Below are 17139 nucleotides of genomic sequence, written 5' to 3'. Positions count from 1 at the left end.
ATCTGAGTATGACACTTCCTTAAGAATTATTTCACTGTTAGTCTTTCCTGTGTCTTTGCAAGAATACAAATGCATTTTTTGGTTTTTATGACATGACTACATCAGCAACCATCTAAATAAACACCTAATATCACAGTAAACCCTATGATCAAACACACTTGCTTCTCCTCTTCCTAAGAATTATCTAAGGATGTGTTATAGAATAGCAGATGCTGTATATATGTCCTCATGCCTTAAGCTGGCAAAACTAAACACAGATCTATCACATGGATATTGAAGTTTTTTCCTACCATGAACTATCCTTGTAAACATGTAGCACGAGTGCTCATGAATGCCTACTATTCATCAGCTTTAAACAGTAAGTATTTGAGTAGTATAAAAAGATGAATTTCTAAAGTATGGCAAGTCATTTAAAACTGAAGTAACACTTCCATATTAAAGAAAAATTTATGTTATCTCTTGCACGTTGGAGTTTACTGACTTGATGAATTCTTAGGTTGCCATTGTCAAAATTATCATGACTCAAACTAGAACAATATTTGATGCTTCTTTGAGACTGTTGTTTTTCACTAACAATATTCACAACTTCATAATACCTCACAATCTCTTTGAAGAGGTATTGAACCATCATTCCTATGAAGAACTGTATGATCTTTACAAAAGGAAGCAGAATTAAGAAAGATGTGGAAGATCTTTAAAGTTAGATTTAGAGAGTATCTTTAAAGTTAGATTTAGAGAGTATGATTAAGATTTCAGCCAGAAACCTGAAAGAAATTCTAGGTAAAAAGGGTTAATAGTATGTCTGTAATAAATTTTTGCAAGTAAAAATGTCATCTGGATACAGCTTTTGGGGTGGATGGAGAACCACTGAAAGAAAACTGAAATAGCATAGTACGATTTTAAAGTGTTTTGATCTCCTGAGCTGGAATTTCCTGATGGCCTAAATAAATTAGGATCTCAAACTGTACAGAAGTTCCCCAGGGCCCTGAGAAATGCTTTTGAAAGTGTCATCTTTGGAATTCATACAATCAGAAAGTATTTTAGAACAACACAAATATAAAACACTTTATTATTAGGAAGGTGAACAATCTTCAAAAGGAAAGGTGAAGCTTTCACTTTAATTCAGTTATTCTTAATCACGTTTTGATGCACACTACATCGTGTTCGTACGAAGTATTATTGCTCAGTGTCATCCTTCAAGTATGTTAACATCTCCAAAAGACTTTTTCATATCTTAGTAATTATGTTTCTTCTTTACAACTACTTTCTTTAACTCTAGAAAACTCTGAAGAGTGAGGGAATTTATCTTGTGTGACCTCTGGAAACATGACAAAGGAACAAGGCCAATTCCTCAAGTGCTTTTGATGGAATCAAGTGGTGATAACTAGCCTGGGCTGTCAGTTTTCTTCAGCATCAGCCTGTAAGAAATGGCTGAGTCAACAAAGAAAAATAGTTCATTAAAAAAAAAATACTTCCAAAAAAATCTTCTAACAAAAGATAAGCAGAGTTCTGACATAGCCCTACTCTATTTTCTGCCAGCTCACCCCAGCCCAAGGGTGGGGTTCCACAGCCCAATGCTGTCAATCTTTTCAGCATAGTGTACCCAGGAAATACCCATTGTGTTCCAAGGAAATTTGAATCCCTCTTCCAATAATGTAGGTGAAAGCAGAAGGAAAAAAAAAAAAAACAAACAAACTTAAAGCCAGCACTGAGATAAATTTTGGCTCTGTTAATGTCTCTAAGCACTGAACAATATGCAACAGGACTGTTCTAGAGTAACGTGCTTTGCAAACACGAGGGAGCTGCTCAACATATCATGCAGGCAAAGACGGGGTTCAGTTCAGGTCTATGAGGATGCAATTTCAATCAGGACTTCTTAAATGAAGGATTTACTGTTTAAAGGATGATTGTGACAATAACATTCTTTCCTGAAAGAAAAACAGTATTAAAAATATGTATTGTCAGAAACATACAGAAGATACCCAGTTTAGATATAGTTCATTGTCACCTGATCTAGATACAATATTTATTTTTTCACTTGTTATGTGAAATACTGCATTTGAAAATGGCTGCCATTTGCATGTACCTCATGCAAATTTTAGTTTTTGCAGTTCTTCATTATTATTTTAGTGATCATCAATATTTCATGACAAAAAACTAAGTGTTTACATTGGGTAATGAGTGTAGATGCAATACCCATCTCTACAACAATATCAGCATTTAAAAGTTGTCTGTTATCAATAACTTCTTGTTTCAAGTTTTATATCTAAAACTGAGAACGCACACTTAACAGATGATGATAACTTTTAGCCTACCTGGATGACTAAGAGTATATAGAAAAAGGATGCTTCATATTTGCAAATTTGAAATTGGAAATTGGAATCAGTGCTGATGAGTTTATTGTATATATCTCTTCTGCTATCCAACATGTTTGTTTTTCTTTTAAAAGCAACAGAACCCAGCAGTATGGACCACTAATATTTCTTTCCTTTGGTACTGAGCTGAAACTGTGAGATATTGTAATTAATAAAAAAAAAATTGAGAGCTTATAATACAATCATAACAAGATTAAGTAAAATAAATCAAAGCCAATTTGTGCTTGGTGGTTTGGGGAATAACATTTCTGTCTAGTTGTTGAGCAGTAATCATTAAAACATGGGAATAATCCACCTCCTAATTAAACAACAATAAACAATTTTCAGTGGCACATAATTGTTAAAGTCAACAAAGGAAGCATTACTGTAAACAAAGATTAGACATAGTTCTTGAAAATGAGAATGAGAATGTTATTTAATGCCCGGATAGGACAGACTAGACACAATTAATATTTGCAATACTGGAGTACAAATATCTCCCTCAATATCATTTAGATAGCAGAGAATCTGAGTAGTTGATTGATACCACAACGAATATATTGCATGTTTTGTCTGGAATCTTTACTTGCCCTTGGAAACATTGCTACACTCCTTGTTACACAATTTGCTTTTCTGTGTTTTTTCATGCTTTCCAGTGTTAGGACCAAGCGTATTGTCAGAGCACTTTTTAAGTCAAATAATTCCATTCAACCAAGAGATATTTCAGAAGGCGCACATTGGTTAGTGAGGAACAGAAATTAATTCACCAGATCTCAAATGTGTACATGCATATGAATATGTATTCAAGTCTACATATGTTAGGCACTTAAGACTAGATCTGAAGAGGTTTCCAGGAACATGACATGTGCATCTTTAATTATTAAGAATCTGAAAAGTTTTGTTTCAATGCAATTTAGAGATAATCCAAATTCCACAGATTCCTCTGAGTGCAAACACGGAGACAAGTTGTCAGAGGGTAGAGTGAAATTTCAGAAATCTTGGGAACTTTGAGGCAATTACTTGTGCTCGTAACCTTACTTTGTGAGTTTACCCACGGTGTGCTTTGCTGTAAGCTGACAGTACTTCTCTCAGGAGAGCTGAGCTACCTGAAATTTGAATTTATCACGTGGAATTTTTTCCCTATGTTTGTATCCATCTAAGCCTGAATGTCTCCTCGGGTCCTCATTTGCATGAGTGAGTTTTACATGACCTTGCAAATTTTGAGGTCACGTAGTAAACTGAAAGCTGCACCGAATCCACACACAGCATGTTTTCTCAGCTTTCACCTGCACAGACTGGAGTCTTAATCTGCTAAATCTACGATCTGTACTGTGAAGGATTTTCACAATCTGAAAAGGGGGCTCATGTAAATAAATGCACAATTGAGCCTTGAATTGCAAAACCACCCTCAGCTTTGTGCAGTTGATGTCAATTACATGGTGAACTAGGTGCTAGATAAGCAATTCCTTGGATTTGAAAAGTTTTTCTTGTTGTGCCCATTTCATTTATTTCCATAGTTTGATTTTCTTCAGATTTGGGGATTGTGAACAGGAGAGAAAAACTGTTAAGGATTTAGGACTAAACACAGGTCATGAAAATATAAACTATGTGTAAATTTCCAAGTATCCTAGGTAATCTTTAATACTTTATTCATATACAGCTGATACTTTTATTTTTGTTGTAACTCTACTGACTTAGTGTTTTGGTACTATTGAGCCTGGTCTGGCAGCTATTTTTTTTTCAAACAACAACTGTGGGGAGAAATCAAGCCAAACCTGAGACAAAGGCTCTGGGATGCTGTCATCAGAATATTACATACTGTAGTTGCCTTCAGCTATAGAGCTAGTCTGTAATATTTAAAAAATTTTGCATTAAAGGCAATAAAAGGCTACAAGAATTTAGAAAACATTGCAAGCATTTGTTTAGGGTGTTTTAGCGACTTCTCATTTGTGGATGAGTCATGGGTGTTCCTTGACACTTTCATTATTGACATTTTATTTATAATCATCCAGATTTCCCCAGAAGATAAACACAGCAATTTAGATCACAGTAGTCCACTGTGCATCCCGTGCGATCTGTCTGAAGAAGAGGTGATGTCGGTTGAATCTTTTTCATATCTCCATTATTAAAGCTTTTTTTCTTTTTCTAAAGTGTTTTTCTTTGCATACTTTCAAGGAAACTATTAGAGACTCCATAACACTGTCATTACTGTGCCAATTGAGGTCAGCCAGTCCTCTCTATGAGCGTCGTCTGCACCATATCTATCATTCTGCACAAATCCAAGAGGTAATATTAACATTCATTTTCCACATGCTAGATGCTATCACTGTTTTCAAAATCAACATTCATGTTTATTTTATTTAGGGGACAATTATAGAGCGACACATGTGTATGAAGGTATTTGATCAAAAAAAATCTATAAGGAAACAAAAATTACGATATTAACGATATAATAGTTTCAGCAGTGATATTCTCACTAAAGAACTGGAATTGTGGTTTAAATTGAAAAGCTTGAATAGCCACCAGTTTGAAATCTACCATCTGGAGAGATTGCTGGTACATGTTAGATTAAAATTAAGGGCACTGATGACCTATTTGAAAGCAGAGATTTCTAATATGCTGCAAAGAATTTGTTTTTCAACAGTGAAGGAGGCTAATGGTCGAGGATCCAAAGGATTCAACTTACATGTTTGCTGATGTGGGTGCTTTTCCTACTTCAGATAAAGAAACATATTCTCAATTTGTATACACTAAAATCTTTGATTTACAAGGTCTTGATTAGGATCTCTGTTGAGAAATGGCTTTATACTTGAGTTCAGTGGAGCTATTTTAAAATTGTTATTCAGTATGTGTAGGTATGGCAATACCTGGCCTAATGCCATTTCCAATTTCTGCACTTTCCCTTAAAAAAAAGTTGATTATTGCCTCTCCCCTTCACATGTGATGTCTTGGAGTTCTTCCAGGGATAGTTATGTGTCTCTTTAGACACTTAGTGAATCGTTTTCTTTTAATTAAAGAATGTAAAGTTTTTTATCTTTTTTATTTAGTCATTTAATGCTTTAATTAAGGAGATGTGATCCTGTTATTCAGAGATTAATTCAAGTGTATCATTGAAAGGGCAGCAGATGTGATAATATGCAACAATGTTAGGGACTTCATGGATGTAATTCCCTAGCATAATGATTAGTGTAATCTGCTAATGAATTTGTCTCAGTAAATTTTTAGGAAGGTAAAATTTCAGAGGTGGTTATTTTTCTTTTTCTTTCCAGTGATTAGAAGTTTTATTCAGAAGTAAACGAAGCCTTCCTGGTGTTCTGAATGCCACTGACAAATCCTTCACAGAGCCCCAGAGAAGAAGGGTCCCCGATCTAATTAGTCCTGCTCTAAAATGGACGATTGGATAGGTGACATAGAGAGGAACTTTCCAATCTAAATTATTCTACTATCCTGCATTTTCTGTGTAGGCAAATGACATAAATTTCTTAAGTAAAACAGTGCATGAAATCTACTGCCTCACCCAAATCCTGTTGAGATTGATATGTAAATATCTTGCAATTGAGCATATGTGTTCTAATTTGGTGCCTTCTTCCCCTTTCTTACCAACTTTAAAATGAAATGAGGCTTATTGAGTTCTTTAGGTCAATATGCATAAGGGGACTTGACCTGGCACAGCTCGTTCAGAAGATGTTTGGCATCATAGTGCAGGCATATGAAACCAGCAGCGTATCGCTGCTATCCTGATGCAGCACTGTCACATTCTTTGCATTAAAGAGTCTAGACTTACCAGGCTGGTGTTTTTGAGCCTGAGGATCTTTGCACTGTGTCTCATTTTGAGATATTTACATGCCTTTTGGGAAGCTAGTCCGAAGTTCACCCATTAGCCCCAAAACTTCACCTGTGCAATTGAAAACATTTCTCTATTTCTTTTTATCTAGTTATTTAATCTACATATTTCTTCTCTATTGATTAGTACACTTCCCTTTTCTCATATTGAATTTTCATGAAAAGAGATCAATTCAAGTTTACTTTTATAGATAAAACCTTAATTTTTCTTTTTTTCCTTTTCCCTTTTCTTCAACTGAGCCTCTGAAGTCAATAGGAACATTTCAATTGATTGGCTACTGCAAGTATTATTATAATCGACAATATAGTTAGCTCTCTTGACATTATGGAGAAGATTTTAGTGCTATATAATATTAATACTGCGTATATTAAACAGACTAATAAATAAGCAACACATTGAAAAATCAGTCATCCATGAAGATTAATCATCAAATAGAATACTCCTAGTGTGCATACACACGATATCCATGTTATAGGGCATTCGATATTTTTATCAATGACCTGGAAATAAACATGAAATTATAATTGACAAAATACATGTGCCACATAAAGGTCAGCCATCATGAGGGCAAAATAGTTATCACATGCAATTGAAATTACTTGTTTAGAATAACCCCTTGAAATTAAATGTGATTTAATGCTTAATTACTTATTCAAATACAGGCTATTGGGTATAATAGGAAGAATAACTTGTGAAATGTGGTAGGTAGCTTGTGATAGAGAGTGAATCAGTCTACCCTGCTGAATTCTGCAACTCTAACTTAGCAGTTTGTTAAAGATTCACATTAACTGTTTTGCCAAAGAGTAAAATACACATACATGACATAATGTTTAGAATGGAAATTGAAAAAAAAATTTTTTTTCTATGAATATTTCAGAACGGTATAAATTAGTAGAATGCAATTATCAGTACCGCAATTTGGCAAGGATACTAGAGATAGTAATACTATTTTTACATACATTATCTATGAGATATTAAATGATACTACAAGGCCAACACTTTTGTCTTCTTATGAGAAAGCACATTGCACTATAAAAACATGTCATTGACTCTATTAAAACTCATCCTACTGATTCTTCAGTATTTTTCCATAGAACATTTGATTCTTTTCTTGGAGATCTTCAATCAAAAACTGAGCTCAGGTGAACCCAATTAGCCCATAAAAAACTAACAGAATAAAGGCACAAAGTGGAGAAGTTGCAGAGAGTGCTATTAAAATGAATCAAATGTGTTTGGGAAAACAAACATTAAATATAATAAATACAATAGATAGTAGAAACTACACTGTCAACTGCTTCCAAATGTGCCAGAAAGATCAGAAAAATCAGTCTGTCGTGATAAATGGTGTTGGGAAAAAAAAAAAAATTACATACAGTGAGAACAACCTTGTGCAAATGAAGTAATCTATGCCAGGCACTGAGTTTATGGAAATGAGAAGAAAATGGAGCAGACATTATCGCAGTATGTGTAAAATTTTTCATTAGGCTCCTCCTCTATGTTTACAACTAGGTAGAAATCACCACTGACTTTCTCTTTAAAATGCTATTGTGACTTCACGTATGGGTTTTTTTTTTCTTCACATGTAAAGCACTGCTTCACTTATATTTCACTGTTTCTATTATATTTTACTTAAAAAAGGAAATCAGGCACCTCCTTTCTTTGATCTTTGATCTTTCAAATTAAAACTTGAAATACACTCATGTATTTGTGGAAAAGATTTTTAGAAGATCACATAACAAAACCAGGGCTATATATATAGCCGTAAGAAGGTGTGCTACAGGTTAGTAAGCCACAGATATTTGCTGACAGATGAAGAGAGTACTTCCAATCAGGTCCTACTAGGATTTGACCTGAAGCCTATTCAGAGCAACATGTTTCTTAATGACTCCAAGGGAGCAGGCAATACACTTGTAAAACTGGAATGGTTGTAAGCACTCCAGGGCACTTTCTAGAATTTAAAAGACTCTTCAAAATTTGGCAGTTAGGAAATCAAATGAAAAGAAATGATGCTCCTACCCCTGGCTTTAATGTAGCACATTTTATTTCCCACAACAACCCACCATAGCTGCATCAGGAGCATTTGTTATGTCTATGGAACAAATGACATAAATTAAGCAATCTGATACTTAAGGATCACTTGAGTCATTCCTCTGTTTTGCAGGTCATGTATGAAGAAGAATTTAGAACGTCGCTATACAAGCGCTGTTTTAGAATTAGAGTGACTTTGAAGATTAGCACCAGCATTGCTGAACAAATACCTGTGGTGCTTAAGGAGAAATCAATGTCTCAAATAGAGACCAGAAAACATTTGGAAGGCATCAGTACTGCAGAAAAAGATTTAAGTAGTATAGTGAATTTCCAACAAACATGAGTAAATATAGAGATGTTATTGCAAAAAGTGCAAATTTCATTTGAGATGTGTTAATAGAAGTCTTGTATATCAGACAAGAGATTAATTATTCCAACCCTTTTGGAATTGATGAAGGGGTGCTTTGAGCACCAAATCTCAGAGAAGTTGTAGACAAGACAGAGACAGCCAACAGAATAATACTTGTAAAGATGAAAGCTTTATTAATTTTCTTATGGGAAAGCTTGAAGAATCATTTTGGTTTGGTTTTTTTTAAATCTAAAAAATAGTGTTCTCAGGTAGCAGAAGGAGATTGCAGAGGGAAGAATGATCACAGTAACAACATTCCAAAGTGCACAAGGGTTGCGAATCAAACATGTTGAGCTCTGTCAGCTCCGTTTTCTTTTCAAGGAGTAATTGTCCTGTTGCTGCAGAGGTGATTTCAGTAAGATATTGCAAAAGAACAACAACAATACAAACTATCATGTAGAATCACGATCTTTTTAAGTTTTCAAGAACAGATTGGACAAGTATCTGTATGTAATGGGTATGTATATAACTCATAATGCACCAGCTCAGGCTAATTAATTAGACTGATGCTTTCCAACATTTTTAAATATACCTCTTTCCTTCCTTCCAGTTTTTTGGAAGCAAAACCGCAACACAACACAATGTCTTCTGAAGCATTGTTACAGAGGTTTTCTTTAAGTCCAAAATAAAGACAGAATAAACTCTGCATATTTGTCACCTGTACTTCTCTTGTGTTTATTTATTTGCTCCTAGGCATGGGAATGTATTGATAATTATTTGAGGGGGGCTGTTTTTCATAATGTTTCTACAAGCTCCTTTCTCATGTCTGAAGAGATCAGGCTGACAAACATTATATTCCTCCTCAAAATTCCCAGATTTCTTTCTATGTTTCATGGTCAATATGTGGCTACAGAAGAGATAACAATGCTAGTGATATACAAGCCTTTTGGTCCTGCTGGTAGCCATTTCATATTTTCAAATCCGGTTCACACATGACAGATCTAAATGCAACTGAGAAAAGAAAAGTGATAGAAAACAAGTCTTACATATCTTTAAGCATTATATGTGAAAGCTCATAACAAAGACTGAATTTCTTGTTTCTAACCACTCCCTTCAATCCTCTTCTCCCCCCATCGTTCCCTAGATTACTTTTTCTTTTGCTTGTAAAGCCCTATGGCTGGTTGGAGGCAGAAACTTTTTGTTCCTGTCTCTATTGTAGCATAACTGCTATAATCCAGCTTTTTACAGTCATGAAAGCTGAACAGGGGAGTTCTAAACATTAAGCACAGTATGTGAAAGGCCACTAGTGCAACAATCTATATAACCTTTCAAAACAGGCAGAAAAAGTTAATGAGTTACTCCACAAACAGTGTTCAAAATGTTTTGCTTCAATCTCTTAACTATCAAAACCTCATGTTATTCATTTTCCCATGTCTGAACATTTTTAGTGGAGTGCACTTGCTTTTGAAAGATTTCAGCCTCTAGTACTCTGTGTTCTCTTATAAAAAAAATATTTGTCTTTTCTTCCCTCAGGGCTTGGGATTTTTTTTGGCACTTTGTAATTTATTGAATTCCTTGCCTGTATGTACATGCACCTTGGCATTATGCTGCTTTAATGTGAAGACTGGGAACTCATGATATGACAGGTTTCCAAGGACTGGCAAGCATGCATTTGCACAGAATATCTCAACAGATATCTGACATTTACTATATATGGAGAAATTGCTAAAAACAACTTTGAGGAAAGAATCCGAAGAAATACTTTCATTAGCTTCCAAAACAGATGTTCACATGCACATATATAGAAAGTGAGACATCAGACAAACACATAGATTTGCCTGTAATGCTCTTCTGAACCTGGCATGTAGTAAATGTAAAAACGTCACCTAAAAAGAGATCCATCTGCCCTGGTTTAAGCATCTAACATGGTAGCTAAGTTACAAAGTAAGTAAGACAGTTACTACACTCTCTTTTAATAGTAAGTGTAGAGAAATACCATCTCCAGACAGCAATTCATCTCTTTCTAAGATAGGTGTCTAGGACTGATCAGATAAACTGCCCTTTGGGGATGCCTATGTCTCTTTACTGACTGTTAGGGGAATGAGAATAGCTTGGATGTGGATGTCTAACCTCTAGACTTCTGAAATGTGATGAATTTCATTCTGATGCAGCCAAAGAACTGACACAAAATCGTTGGCCTGATAAAAAGAAAAAAATACCCACTCTAGTTAAATCCTACGCATGTTATATCCAAGATTATGAATGAATGAAAATTCAAGAATATTAAAATTGTTTTTACCTTTTAGCTGAATTAATTTTGCTTGATGATACCATCAGCTTTCCTTATGCCAATTTGTAACACATCTTTTACAGGAAAACAAAAATTTACAACATAGTTAAGGTTTCCATATGAGACTCAAAAAGTCTGGAAAAGAAGTAGAGGTATTATCTCAGCCTCTAATGTTTATAATAATTGCTATTAGGTATAATTATGATATCTAATTAAATGGTAATACATTTTTTTTATTTGAAAAGCATGTAAGAGATGTAGGAACCAAGCCGTGAAATTTTATTTGGTTTAGGAGCATAAGAGCTTCGGGCTGTCTTGAAAATCCTGTCTTATTAGTGTACATAGTCATATGATCATGCATCTTCAAATCTATCTCATGAAAAACAGTCTCATTATGTTTAAATGTTGACTTCAGGGCTGCTGTTCACATGAGAAGTAATCACAGGATCAAGACCAAATGATATTCCTTTCAGAAAATGTTCTCTTCTGAGATCATATTTTCTTCCAGGGATTTGTAAAAACTGTCTTTGCTTGTAAGGTGCAAACAAGAGAGGCTTAGGTAGTTTTTTGTCTTTGAAAACACAAAGAGCACAAACCATGCGATAGTGTTACGGTAAAAAGAAGTATATATAAGAAGGGGACCAGAATCAGGCGTGCACTGTACTCGTGGGACAGAAGGCCACACTGGCAACTTGCCTGGAACTTTGGGTAAATGCATGGTGGTTTTGTCTCTAATTTTAGAAAACAGCCTCTAGGCGTAGAAGCCCAAACTAAAGGGTATGTTTTCAGAGCTGTGAAAGAAAGGCCATCAGTGAGAAAAAAATATCACAACAGCTTTAAACAACTTCTTGTTTTTATGTGTTTTTACCTCCGAGGGGGTAATGCATATTATAGAGCTCAGCTCTAGACCTGGTAAAAAAATGCTGTATTCTGATTCATAAGGAAAGGCAGCATGCTGGTCTTCAGTGGCACAAATACCGATGCCGTGCAACAGAATTCTAATCTAACAATTTTAGATTAGACTTGGTCTAAAACCTATTAGTGAAATGTGCTTTTTATCAATAATTAATTATTGTCTAGGATTAGATATAGAAAATGTATCCATTTTTATTGAAATTTTCATAAGAAAAACAAACTTTATCTTCAGAAGAAGAAGGGATGTTGGAATTTTGGTTTATAACTCTGGAATCTCAGTAGAGTACTCTTTTCTGGTTTTAGTTCTGCATTTTCATTGAAAATGTCTTCTTAATATATCAGAACAGTGATAAATAGAGTTAAAGTAATAGGAACCTCAGATTAAAGTTTTAAATTAAAAAAAATACTTTCTTAAGGAAAAAGAATCAGAATATATAACAGCTCCAAATTTTAATTGAATTACGGTTTCAAATGGAAAAAAATTTTAGAAGTGCTGAAATTTCCTTTCAATCTGAATAATCAGAAATTTGGACAACTGTACATCAGATACATCTGATAGTGTATAGCAAATTTAATTTTTTTAAGCTGGCGAGAGAGAGAGACTGCAGGGACTTTGGGGTCCATTGTCATTCTTCACCTATAAACTTAGCTGTACATGTGAACCTACCTTTGCCCTGAGGAGGACTGATACAGTCACTCGCACTTATTCCCTGTGCAGACAATGATTTTAGGTAAAATTACTTTATGTAGCCCATGCAGTTACGAAGTCTGGCATATCTCCATTCAGGGTATGGTACATTGTTTAATACTAGTTTGTATTTGCCTCATGTTCTTTGTATTCCTTCAGGAAACAGGTCTCCAAATGTCATCCTCATTTCACAACAGTGGAACCATTTTCCTAAGAGTTTATCTTTTTGTGGGAATGGGAGAAGAAAGTAATCAAGGAACTGAAAGACGAAATTTGGCACCTCAGGGTTTTCTCTATAGCTATCATTCACTGACTGGTTTAGTTGAACAGCCCTTGTTGCCATGTCTTGGTCTTTTCCCCCCATCCCATGCTCTTAGTTTCTCACCTTTAGTCACCGATCTATTCAACAAACAACATACTTTTTGTGTATCTTTGGAGAATGCCTAACAGAAGACATTTTGATTGCTACTGGGACTTCCAGTTGTCCTAGAAAGACATTTCTGGCCCTAATTAGGAGTAAGAAAGGGAGAATCTGGATAAAGAACATCTCCTGTGAATGTGAAAGATGGAGAGAAAAGACAGAAAGGTAACAAAGTGGGACTAGGAACTGCTGTGGACAGCAGAGAGAAAAGAGGTTAGCGAAGATGTATACTGGAAGATGAATAGCTGGAAAAGATAGTTAGACTGTGTTTTACTTATAAATGTCAACGCATGGAAACTGCTTCCTTCTTTATTTGGAAGCCTGTTCAGCTTTCAGCCTCTCCACTACACTGCCAGTGAGAGCTTTCTTAACAGCTGCCATGTAAAGGGGATGCAATCTGCATCTGCCACAGAGGATCAAAACATCTCAGCAGCCAGTCATGAAGTGGCATTTCTCAGTCAGACTTCTTTTGCCAAATTTATTTCTTTACATCACGGATTAGCACTTCTCAGCTACCACCTTTCCCTTCACCATTTCCAATTAGTTCAGCCATTCTCCCAGGGATTAATCAAAAAATTTCTCTGCAGAACAGCAAATACCGGTATTCTAGAACATTATTTTCTTCCTCAGGTTGAATTTGAGCCCTCTAACACTGAGAAAAGCCTGTTAAGTTTCACAGAAAGGCTCACTATAATATTCAAGGTGCTAGAAAATCAGACATTTTTATTGAATTTAGGCCAGTGCACACAGTATGTGTGTTATTTTGGCAACAAGATAAAATGAGAGGATATTATCTGAAATAGGAAGTCCATTACAGCTAAATCATAAAGATTGTCTGCTAATTAAATCAAGTCTGCTTTGAAGGCCATTTGTTAGAGACCATGAACCTTACGGAATCTCTCTTAATGGTTAATGAGGTAAATGAATGAGAAATGTAACTGATGAAGAAAGGTAAGATTGGTGAATTTAGCTGTACAACTTGATTGTATTAAGCCAGAAAGCGCTATCTATTGTTTTTTCATTTTTCATTTCCCAATCCTTGAAGGGACTTGTTTTTCACTATTGATCCTTGTTTCTGTGTTTTTGTGATTTTTTTCTTATTTTTCAGATCTTTCCACTGAGTAATTTTGCCTCTCTCTTTAGTGAAAATTAAAGTTTCTGCTTCCAGTTTGTAAAATGTTGCTTTTCCTTAGGAATATTCTAAGCTGCTTGCCTTTCTTCTCAAGGATGATCATACTGCTAAGGATCAGAGGGGAAATATATTAGTAACAGAGAAAGAAGTATGAAAATGTTAGCTTTCCTAGAAACATAAGCATGGCTAAGCAAAGCTGCAGATTCTTATATTTATTATGCAGAAATAACACCTCCAGAAGTATTTAGAATTTATTTTTTTATTTTTAGAGCAGCCAAACATCAATAATTTAAGAGAAACATTCTGCTATCAAAGCTGGAGATTCAGGAGAACATGTAGCTCTCCATAGGAGCTCTATGTGGAGACTGCGCAGTACAATGTCTGTGAATGTAGATGCATGCTTGCGGATGAAGAAAGATCTGTGGAGCATAGCTGAGAGGAAAGGTTTTCTCTAAAAACTCCCCAGAACAGCAGGGAAAGGTTAGAGAGAGGCAGGGCCTTGCATGCTGATCATGGTAAGTGAGTGGCCATGCAAGGAACAGTAAACTCCCTTCCATAATTTCTCAAGGCATAAATGAGCTCTTAAAATTCCTCTCTACATAGCTAAAGAAATGGGGTAAGACAATTTATTGCACTTACAGACAGGTATCTGTTTTCATAGTTTGGCATGTCTCTTGTTCTCTAATATTCATTTGATGTATTTACTCAGTTTTAGCTTGGTAATGGGTAGTTCCCATAATCAGTTGTCATATTTTTCCCATAGGGCATGGAAAGATTGTGTCTTATTTGTAGCATTATATATAAGTGAAAAGGGTTCTGTGTATATGGAGAGAAGGGTATTCACAAGTTTGATCATGAGTTGTTCTCTCGGCTGCTCTGCTTAAGGAACGTATCTATGCTAAATCAGATTTCTTCAGCAGAATAAAATAATAAGCATTCTTTGTCTTTTCTGCTACAAAATAGGACTTAGTTGAGGTAGTTTTCTCTTAGATGAAAAGGCATTAGAAATGTATCTTGTCATTATGTGCTACTATAATATTGAAAGGATCAGCATGCAGAAATCTTCCTTAAAAATTACTAAATGAGTTGAACATAAAACTAGAAATGTTAGCAAAAGATGTTAGATTAATGGCGGTCACCAATTTACACCCTTCGTCTTCCTAAGCGCAGCTTCTGTACTGAATGATATGGAAGATCCAACAGAAAAAGAAGTACTGATATTATGAATTATATCAAATTATATATCATAACTATGAATCCCTTCCAGAGGTGATGTGCCTGACTATATTTTTCAGAAATTAGAGGGCCAGCATGCAGGGTAGAGGTTCAGCTGGGATCTGAAAGATTTTTTCGCAAAGATTTGTACCTTACCTCTGTAACAGTTGCCTTCCAGGCATGGCGTTTGCAGGATAAACTCCTCAGAGGCACAGGGAGACATTGCTACCTTCAGCTGTACTGCTCAGGATGCTGTAGTTCCAGGTCCCGGTTTGCCAGGTGCCAGTGTTAGAGATGAGTGATCCCAGGAGAGGTGCTGCTCCACTTTCACTTTCCTTTCTCTCCAGCCTTTCACAGTAATGGAGGAGTCCTCAGCGCAAGTTGGGGACAGAGAAAATACTAGAAGGAGATTCTCTTGTTTCTTTTTCCTCTTTCACATCTTTCTGCACATTTCTGACACCTTCTCTGTACTCTCAGCTTTTCATGATGCCTCCTCCACTTATGCTGTTTTGGGAGCATGTGATTCTACATACCTCTAACTAATACTTCAGGTTTTATTTTCCTGTGGAAGAGAAGCAGGAGAGAGGAAGTGGTGGTTTGTAACACTTTATTCTCAGTAAAACTGGAGTGTAGTTTAACACTTAGTGTTTTCAGAGAGACTTTGATATTTGGAGCAGGGAACTTCCTCAGGCAAGATATTAATTTAATAACTTTTTATTTGAGCTGTGAAATTATGTTCAACTTTCACTGGTAACCAAAGCTTTAAAAAGGCCCCATGAATTTTTTCTAAAATGACTTCTGAAAGGTGTTTCTACTTTCTCCTAAAGCAGTTTACCTTACTTTAAAAACAGAGACCCTTAGATTTTCTGCTCAGACATAGTGTTTCAGAAATGCATGTTTGGTATTAGGTCTTCCTAATTTATTAAAATGAACCTTAGGTAAGAGCGGGATTATGTTGTTTTGACTTCAAGTTGATGGTTTGATCCTTCACTTACTGCCTGGAACTGGGATATATTCAGATACATTTATCATATAACTCCCAAACAGAGGATTTTTCCTCCTGTGTGGATCATCTGCTCTGCTTGGGTTCAGAGGATAGAATTGGGAAGCAACAGCTCCCACTTTTCCTCATCTTTGGGTCACCTGGGGAACTGATTTCATGGAGTGCTCTGCTGTCACACCTGGTGATGTAAGCAGCTCCTGGGTATTTGGTAGACTGGTCATTTGACTATTTTGACATAAGTGAATGTTTCTCTAATATTTCTAAAGAAATAAACTCTCTACTATATTAAATAATGCTAAACATATTAGCTTTCATCTTTCTACAGTGACTATTTTCTTATTCCCAGTACAGCTTTGTTTTATTTTGTATTTTACAATGAAATTTCATTTTAATCTGGACCTCAGGTCTGAAATTTTATGCCAGGCACACCAGTGTCTGAAGCAAGTGAACACAGAAGGACTCCTTTCTCTTCGTAACTAAAACTTTGCCTTTGTAAAATTGTCACTCTGGTGGACTCCTTTTAAAGAATATATGAGGGAATTCAATGGGAAGAAAATATGACTAGATATAGACATAGCTGATTAATGTTAACTGTGCAGTGCTGAATAAATAAACCATGTGATCTGGCATTCCTGGTACATGAGTTGATGCCTTGAAGTGTTTTACCTCATGATAACTTCTGGACTTGAAAATGAAGATGGAGTTTTGACAAGCAGAGGCTTCTGTTTTCAGCCATCAGTGGGGTCTGGTCCCACATTTCAGTACTCTGTCATTAACACTTTCTCAGATACCTTTTGGGCAATCGCTGTAATTCATAAACAGCAAAAACACTGCAGTTCACCAACTTCTTTGTGAGCTTCTTATAACTTCAGCATAAGTTATATCAGAATCCAGCTGAGT

The 17139-nt window shown here is 35.6% G+C and overlaps 1 long non-coding RNA gene across 1 annotated transcript in view; it reads right to left on the bottom strand.

Moving 5' to 3' along the window:
- The window catches only part of LOC128851441 (uncharacterized), a 30533-nt gene extending 14759 nt beyond the window's left edge, over positions 1 to 15774 (bottom strand). The window contains exon 1 of the long non-coding RNA XR_008448827.1: positions 15393 to 15774. This is a non-coding gene — a long non-coding RNA (uncharacterized LOC128851441). The remainder of the gene's footprint in view (positions 1 to 15392) is intronic.
- Positions 15775 to 17139: the final 1365 nt, after the last annotated feature.

This window comes from Cuculus canorus, chromosome 2 (genome assembly GCF_017976375.1).
Source record: "Cuculus canorus isolate bCucCan1 chromosome 2, bCucCan1.pri, whole genome shotgun sequence".
Classification (NCBI taxonomy): Eukaryota; Metazoa; Chordata; class Aves; order Cuculiformes; family Cuculidae; genus Cuculus; species Cuculus canorus.
Note: the sequence above shows the minus strand (reverse complement) of the source record. Positions and strands in the feature narration are given on the sequence as shown.